General features: G+C 44.1%; 1 long non-coding RNA gene across 4 annotated transcripts in view; it reads left to right on the top strand.

Moving 5' to 3' along the window:
* Positions 1-264: 264 nt before the first annotated feature.
* Positions 265-16,599, top strand: part of LOC110743562 — a 98,873-nt gene continuing 82,538 nt past the window's right edge. For 2 of the 4 annotated variants that reach the window (XR_002522835.2, XR_002522834.2), the window contains exons 1-3: positions 371-1,069; positions 3,560-3,663; positions 5,851-5,915. This is a non-coding gene — a long non-coding RNA (uncharacterized LOC110743562). Of the gene's footprint in view, positions 1,070-3,559; positions 3,664-4,210; positions 4,349-5,850; positions 5,916-10,446; positions 10,759-11,296; positions 11,370-16,599 lie in introns of all 4 variants that reach the window. The other 2 variants (XR_002522837.2, XR_002522836.2) reach the window with 2 other exon arrangements.

Below are 16,599 nucleotides of genomic sequence, written 5' to 3' on the forward strand. Positions count from 1 at the left end.
ATTCTGATTATGATCACTTAAGTAAAGTTTCAGACTTCCTCTACAGCTCTCCTCTTCTTTTGAGCCCTTACCAGCATCATCCTCAAGGTCCATTTATAGTAATTTTGGCATTTTGTAGCCTGCTCCTCCAAAGTTTTTCAGCTTCTGTTCAATTGCATAATTCTGAAGCTGCTTCCACATTTTCAGGTGTTTGTTATAGTAACAGTTCCACCTCTTATTGCCAATTTTCTGTCTTAGTCTGTTTTGTGCTGCTGTAACAGAATACCACAGACTGGGTAATTTATAATAAACATAAATCAGTCAGCTCATGGTTCTGGAGGCTGGAAAGTCCAAGATCGAGGGGCTGCACGTGGTGAGGGTCTTGCTGCGTTTTCCTATGGCGGAAGAGCAGAGAGAGAGAGCAAGAGAGAGAGAGAGAGGGAGAAAAGGGGACCAAAGTTACCCTTTTATAAAGAACCCACTCCTGCAATAAACGCATTAATTCATTCATGAGAGTATTGCTCTCATGGTCTACTCACTTCTCATTAAGCTCCACCTCCTAACACTGTTGAACTGGGTATTAAATTTCCAGTGCATGCTCTTTCGGGGACACATTCAAACTATAGCAAATACTAAGTTAAGGAAGTTTCAGCTCTGTTGGGCAGCCTCATAATATTTCAACACTTCATCATTTGAATGCTTATTAATTAACCAACTTCCTGTATGCCATGTGATCAGATGTCACAAGAGGAGTTCCTTTGGGATGAAGTTAGTTCTTTGTGCACCATTGTGACATAGCACTGTAGTGATGGTGACAAGACACATCTGGAGTAGGCAACTAGACAAGTGCCAAGTATTAGAAGCCTTAGCATCTCAATCTGCCACCAACTTGCTCTGCAAGCCCAGACCAAACCCTGAACTTCCCTCTGGCTTTCTCTTTGGTTAAACAAGAAACATTTATCTTCATCTCTCCATCAGAACCAGTGGCCTGCTCCTCTCTCCCTTCTCTGCTTTTGTTCTCCACCAACACTGAAGTCATAAAAGACTAGAGGGAGCTGGAGTGTGAGGTCCAGAAACTTGTATGACCCAGGTATTCATTTATTGATTTTTTTTTCTCAATTAATTAGTGAGCATTTGCCATGTAACAAGTGCTGAGGATAAAGTGAGCAAGGCAAGCAGGCTTCTGCCCTCACAAAGCTCATATTCTAGTCCTGCATATGTGTGTTGGTGGGGGAAATGTAAACAATATACAAGTAAACAAATGAAAGAATTTCAGATGGAGATAAGTGCTATGAACAAAGTAGAACAAATTATTGTGATAGTGACTAGAGGGGTGTCTGTGGCTATTCTAGTGAAGGAAAACCTCTTTGAGGAAAGACCTGGAGAAGAGCCAAAGAAGAAGCACTCCAGCTAGAGAATCCTGAGTATGCTGTGCTGGGGATACAGAGAGAAGACCTGTTGACTTGACTGTGGGTTAGTAGTCAAGGGGAAATGCATGGTAGACAAAGAGAAAGAGGTAGACAACATGAAGAAATCGATGAGTTTTAATCTGGTCAATTGAGTGACTCAGTATAGTTTCTATTTTTAAAAGAGCATTCAAGCTGTTACCTATAGAATGGTTTGAAAGGGATAAGAGTAGAACAGGTAAGATGATAGGCAAAATTGTCAGGCACAGTGGCTTGTGAATATAATCCCAGCTACTTGGGAGGTCGAGGCAGGAGGATCACTTTTTGCCAGGAGTTCAAGATGAGCCTGAGCAACACAGCAAGACTCTGTCTCTAAAAAAACACACACAAAAATAGCCAAATGTGGTGGCACGTGCCTTTCATCCCAGCTACTCAGGAAACTGAGGTGGGAGGATCACTTGAACCTAGAAGTTCAAGGCTTCATTGAGCTATGGTCACACCACTGCACCCCTGCCTGGGTGACAGAGTGGAGACTGAGAGAAGTGGCTGGATTCGGGATCTGTTCTGGAAGCAGAAGAAACAGGACCTGTTGAGGGACTGGATGTGATGTCCTTGGTAGTGATGGTAAAATGAAAGCAGAAATCAAGGATGGCTTCTTAAGTTGGAGCTTGAACAACCAGGTTAACGGTGGTGCCTTTTTTTTTTTTTTTTTTTTTTTGAGCGGAATGTTGAGAGATGAACAGTTTGAGTGGGAGGTGTGGTAAGTTGGTAGGTCTTTCGTGGGTGTGCTAAATTGGAGATGCCTCTGAGACTCCAGGTAAGGATATGCAGTCAGCATGGGGAAGTACTTTTCTTTGGTGTCTCCAGTCTTAAAGAATCAGCATTCTCTCTAACACTCATATAATAATCCCAGCCTTGATTTGTTTGACCACGTGTTTTATAATATCCCCCCGACCCCCGGAATTTCTGGGACTCCTTGGAGATATATTGATTCCATGGGATCCATCCTAGTTTCTGCATTTCACATCTCCCAGCCATCCTGCCCCCACCTCTGCTCAACCCCTTGCCACCACCTGTCTCCCTCTGCCCACCTACTTGGCCCCACGTGGTCATCTTTAAGGGACTGACACATGTTGTCATATCAGTCTTCCCAGAGATTAAGCCATTTGCATTCCTGTTAGCAGAGCAGGATGTGTCCATTTGGCCACATTTTAACCAATTTCAGGCACCATTATTAGCCAGTTAGATAGACGGTAACACATTTCCATTTGCATTGCAAAGATATGCTCCTAAACAGCGGAGTATTCTATGTCTGTAAATAGAAACACACAGAATCAATTCAAGTGCCCAGAAACCACATGCAATTATTTGGGAATTTCAGGGTGCAGATAATAACAGCCGTTAACATTTGTTGAGATCTTGTTATGTGCCGGGCACTGTGCTAAAGCATTCTGCAGATGTAGTACCTATTATTACAGCATTCTGATAGGGTGGATGTTACGATCAGCCTTCATTTTCTAGATGTGGAAACTGAGGGAAAGGAAAATGAAATCATTTGTTCAAGGGGCAGAGCTGGAATTCAGATCCCAGGTCTGTCAAACCTAATCTCAGCCAGCCTTCCTTCTGTTGCTCCAAGGAGGAGTCCTACCCAGAACTGTTCCTGGCCCTGTGTGACAGCATTGATAAGACTCCTGGAAATTTGGGTTACTTCCTAGCCTCCACTTTCTACCTTCCCGTTTTCTCCTAATATTCTCAATCTTTGTTGGGGTTTTCTCCTTCTTGACACCTGGCCAATATAACCCTGCAGGATCTTCACTCAACAAAACATCGCAGTCAGGAGTGGGGCGGGTAATGAAAGCCTCCCACAGGTTTACAGGGGACTCCCTGGCAGGTAGACTGCCATCTCCTTCACCTCGCTTTGAGGTAAACTTTGTTCTTTCCTGGTAATAATAATAAGATAAATTATATTGAGGGCCTGCTGTTTGTGCATGTGCTGTTTTAAGTACTACTAATCCCTACAACTCCCCAATGGGGTACTCACCATGATAGAAATTTTATGTGCATATTGTAAAAAATGTGAATAACAGAGTATCTAAAGACTGCCACTGCTAAGATGGTGGTGTATTCCCTTCCAGTATTTTTGCCTAACATAAGTATTTTTAATATTTTTCTAGAGTGCTGTGTCGTACATCCAATAAAGTTCAACTCTGTAAGCAAGATAGAGAAGAGGAAGGAAAGGAGAGAATCTAGTGTGTGATTCTGTTTACCATTCCACAGAGTAAGTGGCTGCCTGGGAGTGAGTGTGAGAAGGGAGTGGGAGGAATCTTCTGTTCTTCCCTTGGACCTCAGTTCCAGGGAACTTTTCAGTGTGTAAACATCTTACCATGGACATTCTGGGTTTCAATTTAAAAATATGTATTTTTGGTTTGACATAATCTGTCACTGAAACCAGCTGCTTCAACTGACGGTCAAACTAAGAGTCAAGGATTTATTGAACTGTTAGGGACACAATGGCCATGGCAAAACTTACTGAGAAATGGCCATCTCCCATGTAGCATTCTGCTAAGGGATTTCAAGGGCATTTTGACTTTTGACTTTTTTTACCTGGTGTGCTGACTTGGCGAGCTAACCCCTGGGCAAGATGCCACTCAAGAAGCTACTCTGTTGTTTATAATTAAGACAACAGTTGAGGTGGCCCTGTACTTTGAGGTTTAAACAATAGTGACTTAAGCTCTTTCTCCTATTTTCTGTGGGAAGTCCAGCTTGCTCACTGAGAGCCCCGCTGTCTCTGAGGCTGACAGTCCCATGATTTGTTCTGGCTCCAGATGTCCACCCCCGAGGAGCTCTGAATTCACGGTCTCACATGAAGGGACAGCACCCTGCTCTCCCTATGCAAGTCACTGAGCTTCATGTCAAACTTGGCCTCTGTGTTTTGTTCCCACCAGGCCCTTCTCCCAAGAAAGGTACACATGGCAAACTTTACTCAGTGTGGGGACTCAGGAGGGATTTTTAAAAAATCATAAAAATGCCGAGTTTAAAATTAGATCATATTAGTGTTGCTTTCCTTAGAAGGAAGAAAAAAAGTTTAAAAATTAAAAGAAGAGATAAAATTAGATCTTATATATCTCTCTCCTGAAAAGTCCCTTAACAGCCTTGCTGTAGGGAATGTTGTTCTCACCGACCACTTTTCTTGGAAGATTCCAGCCTTCTACCTTGTTGTTTGCCTTCTCTGTCCGTAAAACATTCAAATTCTCTCATTTATCCTAGAAGGCAATTTAGATCTACAGCCCCTACACAGTCCTAGACCTCTTTTCTGTATCTACTATTAAGTACCATTCACACCAAGGGTCACCCACTCTGAGTTTCAATCATTATTAATGAAGAAGAGAAAGTGGAGGCTTAGAAATTCCCATATTTTCTTCATGTCTCTCCACCAGTCTGCAAGTGAAATAGAGTCTGATAGAGATTTATTTTCTCATTGATATTAACTATGCTTCTCCTCTTAGAAGACAGAGGCATCTGCAGTCAGTGTCAAATATTTCCCACCCTACCATATATATATGAAATACATGGATTATGTTCTGTGGACAATTTGGTATCTTGTTTGTTTCAGTTACTATTGCTGCATAACAAATCATTCCAAACTTACAGGTTAATCAACAACAATTTATTGTGTCCACAGATTCTGCAGATCAGGGATTTGAGACTATCATGGTATAATCACTTGTTTTTGTTCCATGATGTCTGGGGCCTCAAATGGGGAGATACAGAGGTTGGGGATGGCTTCGTGGGTGAGGGCTAGAATTATTAAGAGGATTATCGCTTACATGCCTGGCAGTTGATGTAAGTCATCAGCTGAGATGTCAGCTGGGGACATCCACTGAAACACCTACTCATGGCCTGTCCACATGGTGCCTTGGGCCTTGTCACAGCATGATGCCTGGGTCCCAAGAGTGAGCATCTCAAGAGAGCAAGATGAAAGTGTATGGCATTTTAATGAGTCAGCCTTGAAAGTCACATAATGTTAGTTCTGCACTATTCTTGGTCGACGCAGACACTAAGATCTGCCCAGCTTCAAGGGGAGGTGACAAAGACCCCATCATTTGATAGGAGAATTGTCAAGGTCACATGGTAATGAGAGCCTGTGAGATAGGTGATGATGTTTCCGCCATGTTGGAAAATGCAACCTGCTACACTGGTCTTTTCATTTAACATATCATACCATTAAAATAATCCATCAACTCTGTGAATACATCCGTAGAACTTATTCATTTACTAATTCTTTAGTATAGGACTTTTCTCATCACTTCTCCATAAGAGAGAAGAAGGAGGTATGGGTATTTTCCTTCCCTAAAACCAAGAGAGAGACGCCCAAAGAGAATTATTTGACAAGTAGGATTCCTATTCCTCCAGTGTCAACTCCATTAATTTGGGGTCTGTTATCTTTCCTTTCATGGCTTTTGAGTCTTGTACCAGCAGAAGCACCTGATGCTGCTTAGGACATGGACATAGGGGTCTGTGACTTCTCAGGTATGTCAAGGACACATACATTTCCCCTGGGTCAGGGGAACACCTTGGAAAGTGGGACTTGAGCTGTTCTGCCATTATTCCCCAAGTGGGTTGCCCACTGGATGAGATGCTCCTGGCAGAAGGAAAGTGTGGGGAAGACTGTGGTTGGGGAGGAAAAGGAAAGGAAGCAGCTAGAGCCCTAGCCAGGCCATCCATTTAGATGAACATGCAGGGGATGGCCCTACAACATTCTCCAAAGAACCCAATGGATGAGCCCCATGAAGGACCCACATGGCAGGAGTCAAAGCCCAGTCTGCATATCCAGGAACCAGTAACCACTGAAATAAAAAGGATCAGCTCCTCATCATAAGCAGCTAAATGAGGAGACATCTCTGTCCTTCCCTCTTTCCATCCTGCCCTAACATCAGAGGGCATGTGCATAGGAGATGGCATGGTGAGAAGAGACCATACTCTTTCCCCCACAACCTTTAAGCAGCTTAGAAACTCAAGTCTAGGTTTGTTTATGTGTTTAGGCGTCACGAGGAAAAGAGAGTCATTATTTGAAAACAAGTTTCAAGTTTCTAAATGCATGGAACTGAGTCCTACAGAAACAAAAATGTCACCGAATAACCCTTAATAACTGGAAATAAATGGAATTGCACTAAGATGATGTCAAGCACCATTAAAGAGGATTTGAGAACACACAGTTTGTGGCAATTTTGTGTTTGAAACAGTGGTAAGCTGAGACTCCTTGATAAACTAGGTACAATTGTAGTTATTGGGTATCAGCCTTTAAAAGACTTAATTCTTAGCCAAAATGCCCTTCCAGAAAGGCTGTGCTCTTCCCAGCTCCTTGAGGATGCCCACTTCACAGGATGACATTTATTCAGGCCTGGAGAGGTGCAATCTCATTATGTGGGTCATTAAAGGAAACGCATTAAAGGCAACAAAGGGAGTGTCGCCAAAAGACTTTGTAGCAAGTTACGTGGAAGTGAGCAAGAGAACAGGACTGCCTCACTTACCTCTTGGGGGTGGCGAAGGATTATGTTTAGGTGGGGTGTATATGAGTGTCTGGCTTTTTTTACCCACATTGACGGCCAAATTCTTTTCCCCTTCTGATTCCCTTTGAGAATCCACTTCTGCTACCTGCTTCTTGCTGCAAACTGGGAGTGTAAAATCATACAGTCTAGGGTGTCACCCGAATTGCCCTCACATACAGCATAGCTGTGTGTGTAGAGCAGAAAGAGGTAGGGAGGGAAAGTCATGCTGAGCTCAGACTGAGAGAGAAGAGGGAATCAGAAAGATGGGCCATTTGAAAGCAAAACTGCCTTGAATTCTCTAATAGGCTCTGTCTTGCAAACAAGAAGAGGAAGATAGGGTGAGAGGGGATGTTAGTTTTTAGCAACTGTTTTAAAACTGACAACAGAGGAAGAGAGACCAGAACCACAAAGTTAACATTTGCAACTTAGGCATCTTTTGATTTTTTTAAAAAAGTCCCCAATCTTAGGAGGGGCTGTCCTTGGGTGAAGGGTTCTGTTTTGAACTGGAGGGAGATCTGAGTGAAGCATGGATGAAGTATATATTCCCTTCCTCAAATCACTCTCCATCTGCATCACCTGATGTTGGAAATCCCCAGGGTTAGCTTTTTAAAATTTTTGGCTATATTATGAAGTTCATTTAATGCCTTCCACAATGGCATCTCAAGTTACAGGTGAGCTAACTGAGGCTTGAAACAGTTAAGGCAGTTAGTGCAAGCCTGTGCAGCTGGTAAAGCACACAGCCCCAGATTTGGACCTAGATCTGTCTGATTCTAAATTCTTTCTATCACATCAGTGGCCCCAGCAGATGCTCACTCCTTTAGATTAAGTACCCTCTCCATCAACTGCGTTACACAGTTTCTTAAGCAAATAGCATGGAGGCTCAGACTATGGGCTTTGGAGTCAATAGGGCTTGAATTTAAATTTTGACTCCAGCCTTGATCGTTTGTGTGACTTTGGGCACACAACTCGAAGTCTACTCAAAAAAGCTGTGAGGAGGATGTCCAGCAAAGCTGTGGTAAACGCTCTACTAGATTATTGTTATTGTTATTATTATTATTTTGAGATGGGGACTCTCTCTGTTGCCCAAGCTGGAGTGCAGTGACACGACCTTGGCTCACTGCAGCCTCAACCTCCTGGGCTCAAGCCATTCTCCTACCTCAGCCTCCCAAGTAGCTGGGATGACAGGTGCATGCCACCATGCCTGGCTAATTTTTTTTTTTTTTTAAATAGAGATGGAGTTTCACTATGTTGCCCAGGCTAGTCTCAAATTCCTGGGCTCAAGAATCGATCCTCTCACCTAAGCCTCCTAAAGTCCTGGGATTACAAGTGTGAGCCACCACATCTGGCCTATTGTTAAATTTTAAAAAGTTGTTGTCTCTCTTCGAGCCATGTGTGTGTGATGATAGAACAGGAGGGGGACAGATAACAATGATCAGAACACTAGCTAATACTTCTTGAGCACTTAGGACGCATCAGACACTGTGCGAAGTGTTTTCCATGGTACTATCTTAATCTTCCTAACAATTCAACGATATGTACCATTAGTCAACCTCAATGTGTAAATAAAAAGCACATCCAGCTACAAGTAGAGGAGCCAGGATCTGGATCTAGGTGGGTGAACTCTGGAGCCTGGGCTCACACCAGGAGGTAAGCTTGCAGGGGCCCCGTGGGACTTTGGGAGCAGATGGTGATGCTTAAGGAGGGTTGAGTAGGAGGCTGTGGTCCTGGGGTCAGTGTGTGGGTTTTGGGCATTGGAGGGTAGGGAAGAAGGTAACAAGAACAGGGTGAGAAAAGGTAACCATGGAGTGGGGATTTGGACATTTGAAACAGTTGTCACCTATAGGACGATGTGTTAGTCCGTTCTTGCGCTGGTATAAAGGTACACCTGAGACTGGGTTATTTATAAAGAAAAGAAGTTTAATTGGCTCACAGTTCTGCAGGCTGTACAGGAAGCAAAGCAGCTTCTGATTCTGGGAAGGCCTTTGGAAGCTTCCAATCGTGGCAGAGGGCAAAGGGGGAGTGAGGTGTTTCATGGAGCAGGAGCAGGAGCAAAATAGAGTGAGGGGAGGAGGTGCTGCATGCTTTTAAACAAACAGATCTTGTGAAAGCTCACTCACTCTCATGAGAACGTCACCAAGGGGATGGTGCTAAACCATTCATGAGAAACTGCTCCCGTGATCCAATCACCTCCCATCAGGCCCCACCTTCAACACTGGAGATAACAACTCAACCTGAGATTTGTGGGGACACAAATCCAAACCATATCAGATGGTTTCTAGGGAAAGGCATTTGGATCTGAATCCCAAAGGTGAATCACAGACTGTCAGGGCTGGGAGTTCCTTAGACATGGTCTAGTCTGATGGCCTTTTAAACTGTACCCATGGAAGCTTAGTAGAGTCCTTCAAGGGTGCCAATGGATAGAGGCAGTGGGAGGGAGGCTGAGCAAAGGGGTCTTCAAGACCTTCTGGTTTGCGACAACCAAAGTCATTCCATTTCTCTTTTTACCCCTTTTGTTGTTGTCGTTGAGGTACAACTTATGTATAATAAAGCACGTGAATCTCAATTCATGTGATGAGGCTGGACACGGTGGTGCATGCCTGTAATCCCAGCACTTTGGGAAGCTGAGGTGGGCAGATAGCTTGAGCTCAGGAGTTCAAGACCAGTCTAGGCAACATGGTGAAAACTCATCTCTACAAGAAATACAAAAATTAGCTGGGCATGGTGGCTCATGCCTGTAGTCTCAGCTACTCAGGAGGCTGAGGTGGGTGGATCGCTTGAGTCCGTGAGGTTGAGGCTGCGGTGAGCTTTGATTGTGTCACTGCACTCCAGCCTGGGTGACAGAGTGAGGCCCTGTCTCAAAAGATACATGAGATAAAATAAAATAAAGCCTGATGAGTTTCTATAAACTTATGCATCCATGTAACCACAGATCAAGAATCTTTCCAGAGTCCCAGTAAGCTCTCTCTGGTTCTTTCCCATCAATGCTCTCATGAAAGAGAACCACCATTTTCATATTATCTATTTTTGAATTCATATAAATGGAATTATAGAGCATGCATTCATTGTGTCTAGCTTCTTTTGTTCAAAATGATGTCTGGGAGATTCATCCGTTTTCTTGCCTGTAGGAGCAGTCCACTCTTTTTCATTGCTATGTAGTGTTCTGTTGTGTGACTATACCAGAATTTATTTAGCTTTTCTGCTTTCGATGGGCGTTCGGGTTGTTTCCACATTTTGGTGTTGTGAACATAGCTGCTATGAACACTCTTGCACAGGCTTTTTGGGGAAAAAATGAACATATTTCTGTTGGGTGTATACCCCGAGTGGTATTGCAGGGTTACTGGGTGGCTGCATGTTTAGCTTTGGTTGGTAGCGAAGCTCTATTTTTGAACAGATGTTTCATACAGTAGGAATCCTCATATAAGATTTTGCCTGGAGAAAGGGTGTGATTGCTTACATTTTTCTTTAAATGGAAAAAGTTTCAATTCCTTTAGTGCAATCTTCTGCATTTACAGATGGTGAAACTGACACTCAGAGAGGAAAGTGATTTGCTCAGACTCAAACTGCGGTAAAGCCACAGCCAGATCACTAAACTGAACATTTCGTATTGACTTTCAAACTCTATGAAACGGATCCTAAATATCACTCAAACTGGTTGCTGGTCAGATGTGGACAGAAAAGCATAATTAGAGTCAGAAGCCTTGGGTTCAGTCTCCAAAACTCACACTAACAAATGTGTGAGTCAGGGTGAGGTACTGCTGTGGACTGCCATCTCCCTAGCAGGGAAGTGGATGTACTTGCTTCACAGCATTGCTGGATGGAAGGAGGTAATGATGGGGAGACGTTTGATAGCTGGGAAGCTCTTAGCAAATTGTTATTATCATTATCAAGATGTATTCTAAGGGGATGCTTGGGCAAACATGCTGTTTTCTTGCAGTATGAATGTTTATAATAATTCACTATGTTCTGTTTTATATTTTAGCCTGAGTTAATAGTTTTTAATGAACATTTCTTCCTCCTCATTAAAGAGCTAGTGTGGCAGTTAGTATTTTCCAGAGATAGCCACACCAACATATAGCCCATCCTCCACGCTGCTCTTACACTGGGGACATTTTTATAATGAGACACACCTGCATTGAAGCCGGGGTCTGTGTTCCCTCCCCTTGAACCTGGGCAGGCTTTTGTAACTGCCTCGACTCACTGAAAGTCCAGAAATGGCAGTGTGCAAGGAGGAATGCAGAGTTAGAAAGGAAAAGTCTAGCTTTTGGGGTGTTTCCTGTAGAGAACAGAAACCCTCCCTGGGAGGAGACACTGCCGTGGCTTTTACTTTTCTGGTTTTACACTGTGGCCCTATTCACTTTCCAGATTTCTTCATTAAAACTTGCCCCCAAAGAGGAAAGCCTGTGTCTAGCAAACACCCCGAGAAGTTAAAGCTGAGGTGAGAACTGAGTGCTCCATAGCTTCCAATTCAGGCAGAGTTTTAGTCATTTTGGGGGAGCCTGTTGACTCTGGGAGAAAGGCCTAGAGCTCAGATTCTCCTGGGGTTTTGGGGCTGGGAACAGGAGCTTTGAGTGACAGTACATAGAGGAATAGTGACAGCTTCCCTTCGCCTGAGGGGCAGATGGACTCCTAGCGCCCAGAACCCTAGAGGCAGAATGGTGCCCATGGGGGTGAGTGGTCGAGAGGGACACAGACAGATCTGGATTTGTGCCCCTTGACGTCCCCTCCCTGAGAGTTACAGATTTCTAAGAAAGAAGGTCCTCACCACAGTTCTAAAAATAATAACTATCTTGGCTGGGCACAGTGGCTCACACCTGTAATCCCAGCACTTTGGGAGGCTGAGGTGGGAGGTTTGCTTGAGCCCAGGAGTTGGAGACCAGCCTGGGAAACACAGTGAGATCCTGTCTCTACAAAAAATACAAAAAACTTAGCCAAGCGTGGTGGCTCCCACCTGTAGTCCCAGCTACTCAGAAGGCTGAGGCAGGATGACTGCTTGAGCCCAGGAGTTGAAGGTTACAGTGAGCTATGACCACACAACTGCCCTTCAGCCTGGGCAACAGAGAGAGACCATGTCTCAAATACATTCAACACATACATACATGCCTTATATGTGTAAATCACTTTACATACTGGGAGGCAGGTTCATACATGTGACTTTTTTTTATTTTTCCAATGACCCTGTAAATAAGCCAGAGAATGTGTCGTCGTCATCATCATCTTAATGTTATGTTTAAAGAAACTGAGAGGGTGAATAAAGGCTTCACCCAAGTTCACACAGTAGTAGGTGGAAATGCCAGTGGGAAAACCAGGTATTCTGGCTTCGTGAGTTTTCTTTCATTGCACTGCATACTTGATCCATGGAGGAGCGGGAGTTTGGGGCACACAGCAGATCAATGGCAGAGCTAACTTGGGGGAGAGGCATTTTCACCCCTGAGATTGCCCCCAGAAGGTAGCTGCCTCTTTGGCTGGCAGCATGGTGTTGATTCTATGTGAGAATAAAGTGTCCTGGGCTGGCCACCTCTGCCCCACCTTTGTCCCCCTACCTCCACCACCCCGTGACTCCCCATTCCCTATCAGAAAAGAACCATTCTATCAGTCATTTACACCTTCGTTAGAATTTAAGGACTTATGCTTTCTCTCTTAGCCATATTTGCATTTAAATCTTATCTCTTATTATGATTTTTGTCTCCAGGAAAAAATGGTTTGTGGCATCAGTAAGCTGATAGAAAAGTGTTATCTCAGGGGCAGAGTGGGAGTGAATGGGAGAGATTTTATAGACATCCTCCTCCTGTGTCAGCAGATCCCAGCTACTTGAATCACAGAAAGTCACTTATCAAATATCTGAGTGCTGGATGCCTGGGACAGAGTGATAATAGAATATGGTCCATCCAGGTGCTGGGATACAGCATGAAGAGAGTGCAGTTCATGGCAGGGGCCACAGACTGGTGGAGGAGACAGGCAAGGAAGCAAGTAATTATGATCTGCTAAGTGCTACTATAGATGTAAGTGTTCAGGGTGCCCTGGGAGCGTGAAGGAACTGGGGTCGGAATGGGGGTGGAGGTGATGTCATTTGATGGAATCTGGAAAGGTGATAGAATTTCCCTTTATTGAATATCTTCGTCCAGGTACTCTCGACAAGCAAATCTGAGGGATCGTGTGCTCAAACCAGGGCGGGAGTGCGACCTCAGGGAAGAAGGCGCTAGGGAAAGGGTGTGCGGTGGTGAAGGAGGAGAGTAATGTGAAGGAATGCATTCTTGTTGTGACCACGGTTCTGCAGCAGCCCTGTAGGTTGCTCCATCCTGCTGGACAGTCCCAAAGAGGTCTTACGGACCTCTGCCCCCTGAGCAGGGCTCTACAGGAGGGCAAACACCTCTTCTGCTTCTTTCCCATTTTGAGGCCCCCAATAGCTAAGCTTGCTCCATGGGGAGTCATCTCTTGTGCATTTCTAGTTTGAGTCACATGCCCTGCAGCTGGCAAGTCTGGGGGTGATGGGAGCTGCCAGAGGTGGCCGGTGTCAGCTGTAAGGGCAAACACAGATCTAGCGGCCAAGATGCCAGCAGAGAAAATCCAAGGTAGCCTATAAAAGGAGCCTCTTTGAGATGTCAGAGCATTTGTACACAGTGGATTGTCGAATCCTCACAATGACCCTGTGTTGCTCATTAAATTGTGCACCCCAAAAAGATAGGTTGAAGTCCTAACCCCTGGTACCTGTGAATGTGACCCCATTTAGAAACAGGGTCTTTGCAGATGTAATCAAGATGTGATTTAAGATGAGGTCATACTGGAGTAGGGCAGGCCTTTAATCTGATATGGATGTTATCCTTTAAGAAGAGAAGAGATACAGAGACAGGTGCACGTAGAGAGGAGAATGCCACATGAGGACACAGACGCACAGGTGAATGCTCTGTGATGATGGAGACAGAGACCGCAGGGGCGCATCTACAAGCCAAGGAATGGACTTGGCTTGTAGATGGACTTCTGGCAACACCAGAAGCTAAGAGAACGGTGTGAAATGGGTTCTCTGCAAGCCTCTAGAGAGAGCGTGGCCCTGCCAACACCTTGATTTTGGACTTTTGGTTTTAGAAGTGTCAGAGAATACATTTCTGTTATTTTAAGCACCCCCGCCCTTTATGGTACTTTGTAACGGCAGCCCTAGGAAATCGAACGAAACAAGGCTCTTGCTCACTTTTTCACAGCTAATAATTAGAAGAGCTGGGGTCTGAAGCCAGATTTGCCTATTGCCTAGATTTGATTCGAAAAACAGTGAAGGCTTTGCAGGGGTGGGATTGGGGAGACCAAAGCGTGTTCATGTCTGTGGGTAAATTGTAGGTGTATATATTTATGAGGTACATGAGATATTTTGATACAGGCATGCAATGCATAACAATCACATCAGGGTAAATGGAGTATCCATCACCTCAAACATTTATCTTTTGTGTTGAAATAATCCAATTCTACTCTATAGTTATTTAAAAATGAACAATTATTATTATTATTATTATTATTATTTTACTATAGTCACTCTGTCGTGCTAGCAAATACTAGGTCTTATTTATTCTTTCTATTTTTTTGTACCCATTAACCATCTCCGCTGACTACCCTTCCCAGCCTCTGGTAATCATCCTTCTACCTCTATCTCCATGAGTTCAATTGTTTTCTTTCTTAGCTCCCACAGATAAGTGAGAACATGTGATGTGTGTCTTTCTGTATCTGGCTTGTTTCGGTTAATATGATGACCTCTGGTTCCTTCCATGTTGTTGGAAATGACGGGACCTCGTTCTTTTTATATGGCTGAACAGCTGTCTATTGTGTGTATGTACCACATTTTCTTTATCCATTCGTCTGTTAGTGGACACTTAGGTTGCTTCTAAATCTTGGCTATTATGCATAGTGTGCTGCAAGAAGCATAGAAGTGAAAGTATCTCTTCAATATACCGATTAAAATGAAAAATTTAATAAACTAGATAGTGCTCCCTCACACACACAAGAGAGCAGCTCTGTCCAATACAGAGACCTTGTGGCTACTGAGTGCCTGAACTGTGGCCGGTCTACACTGAAAGGGGCTGTGTGTGAAAAATACACACTGGGTTTAGAAGACCTAGCACAGAAAAGAATGTACAGTATCCAATTACTAATTTTTAATATTGATGACATATCAGAATGATTATATTTTGGATACACTGGGCTAAATAAAATATATCATTAAGCTTCCTTGCACCTTTTTAAAAAAGCGGCCACAAGAAAATCATAGTCACACATGTGCCCGTGGGATTTCTATTGAACAGCACTGCTCTGGAATATGAGTTCTCTGAAGGTAGGGACCACCATCTCTGTGCTGTTGACTGTGGGTCTAAGAGCCAGAGCAGGGCCTGACACGCAAGAATTTCTCAACACATAATTGTGGATAATTAAATGAATGAATAAACGAATGACCAAATCCAATCCAACCCTGAATCTGCTCGTCTGGTCCCTGTGAACATAAGATTGGATGTAATTTTCACCTTGCTTTGTCTCTCTGGACAGTTATTCAATGACTCTGAGGCTTACCAAGAGAATGCATGCCGCACAGTGCCAGCTAATGGAGAGGCTGGATGTGTGGTGGAATCTGGAGAATAAAAATGGCCAAAGTATTTCCAACCACAATGGCAGTGACCACTTATTGGATTCAAATTTTGTGCCTGGCATCATTCTAGGCACATTATATGGAGTGACTCATTTAATTCTAACAACCTATGACATCAGTCCCACCATTAACTCTATTTGACAGATAGAGGAAATTAAAGCTCAGACAGATAAAATTATGCCCCCAGGGTTACAGAGCTGTTTTTTTCCCCAGTTCTGTCTGACATGACACTTGTGCTCTTCACCACCATCACAGAACACAGAGAAAAGGGGACTGGGGGTCCTGCCAACACAGGGTGACAGTAAACCAGGTCCCTTTGATTCTGAGGCCCCAGTGCCTGAAAGCAGGTGACCCCAGCCCTCCAGGATTTGGAAAACTCATTGTCTGTGTCTAGTACCTTGGAGAATTTGGCCACATATTGTCTGTGCATCTAGACATGTCCTGCCCATACATCCAGCCATATCTTGTCCGTGCATCTCCTTCACCAGGTGGCGGGACCACCCTCTGTACCTATGATGTGGCAATGAGTGCACAGGTGAGTGAGCATTCCCTGTGTCAGAGGAGTGGCCTGGTGGGCAGTGATTGAATCAGGGGGGTGGTCCTTCATGAATGGTTTAGCACCATCTCCCTTGGTACTGTCATCGTGATAGTGAGTGAGTTCTCGTGAGATCTGGTTGTTTGAAAGTGTGTAGCACCTCCTCCTTCTCTCTTGCTCCCACTCCCACCATGTGAGATGCCTCACTCCCCGTTTGCCTTCCACCATGATTGAAAGCTTCCTGAGACCTCCCCAGAAGTAGAAGCAATTATGCTTCCTGTACAGCCTGCAGAACCATGAACCAATTAAATCTCTTTTCTTTATAAATTACCCAGTCTTGAGCATTTCTTTACAGCATTGAAAGAATGGATTGATACAATGGGCAATCCAGACTGAGCAAACCAAATGGAAAAAAGCACAAAGATATAAGCCCATGGTTTACATTTGGGGCAGTAAGTAGTCCAGAGTGGCAGTGGCATGTGTGTTTGAGGTGGGCAGACGGAGGGAACA

The sequence above is a fragment of the Papio anubis genome, chromosome 5 (assembly GCF_008728515.1).
Source record: "Papio anubis isolate 15944 chromosome 5, Panubis1.0, whole genome shotgun sequence".
In the NCBI taxonomy this organism is placed as follows: domain Eukaryota; kingdom Metazoa; phylum Chordata; class Mammalia; order Primates; family Cercopithecidae; genus Papio; species Papio anubis.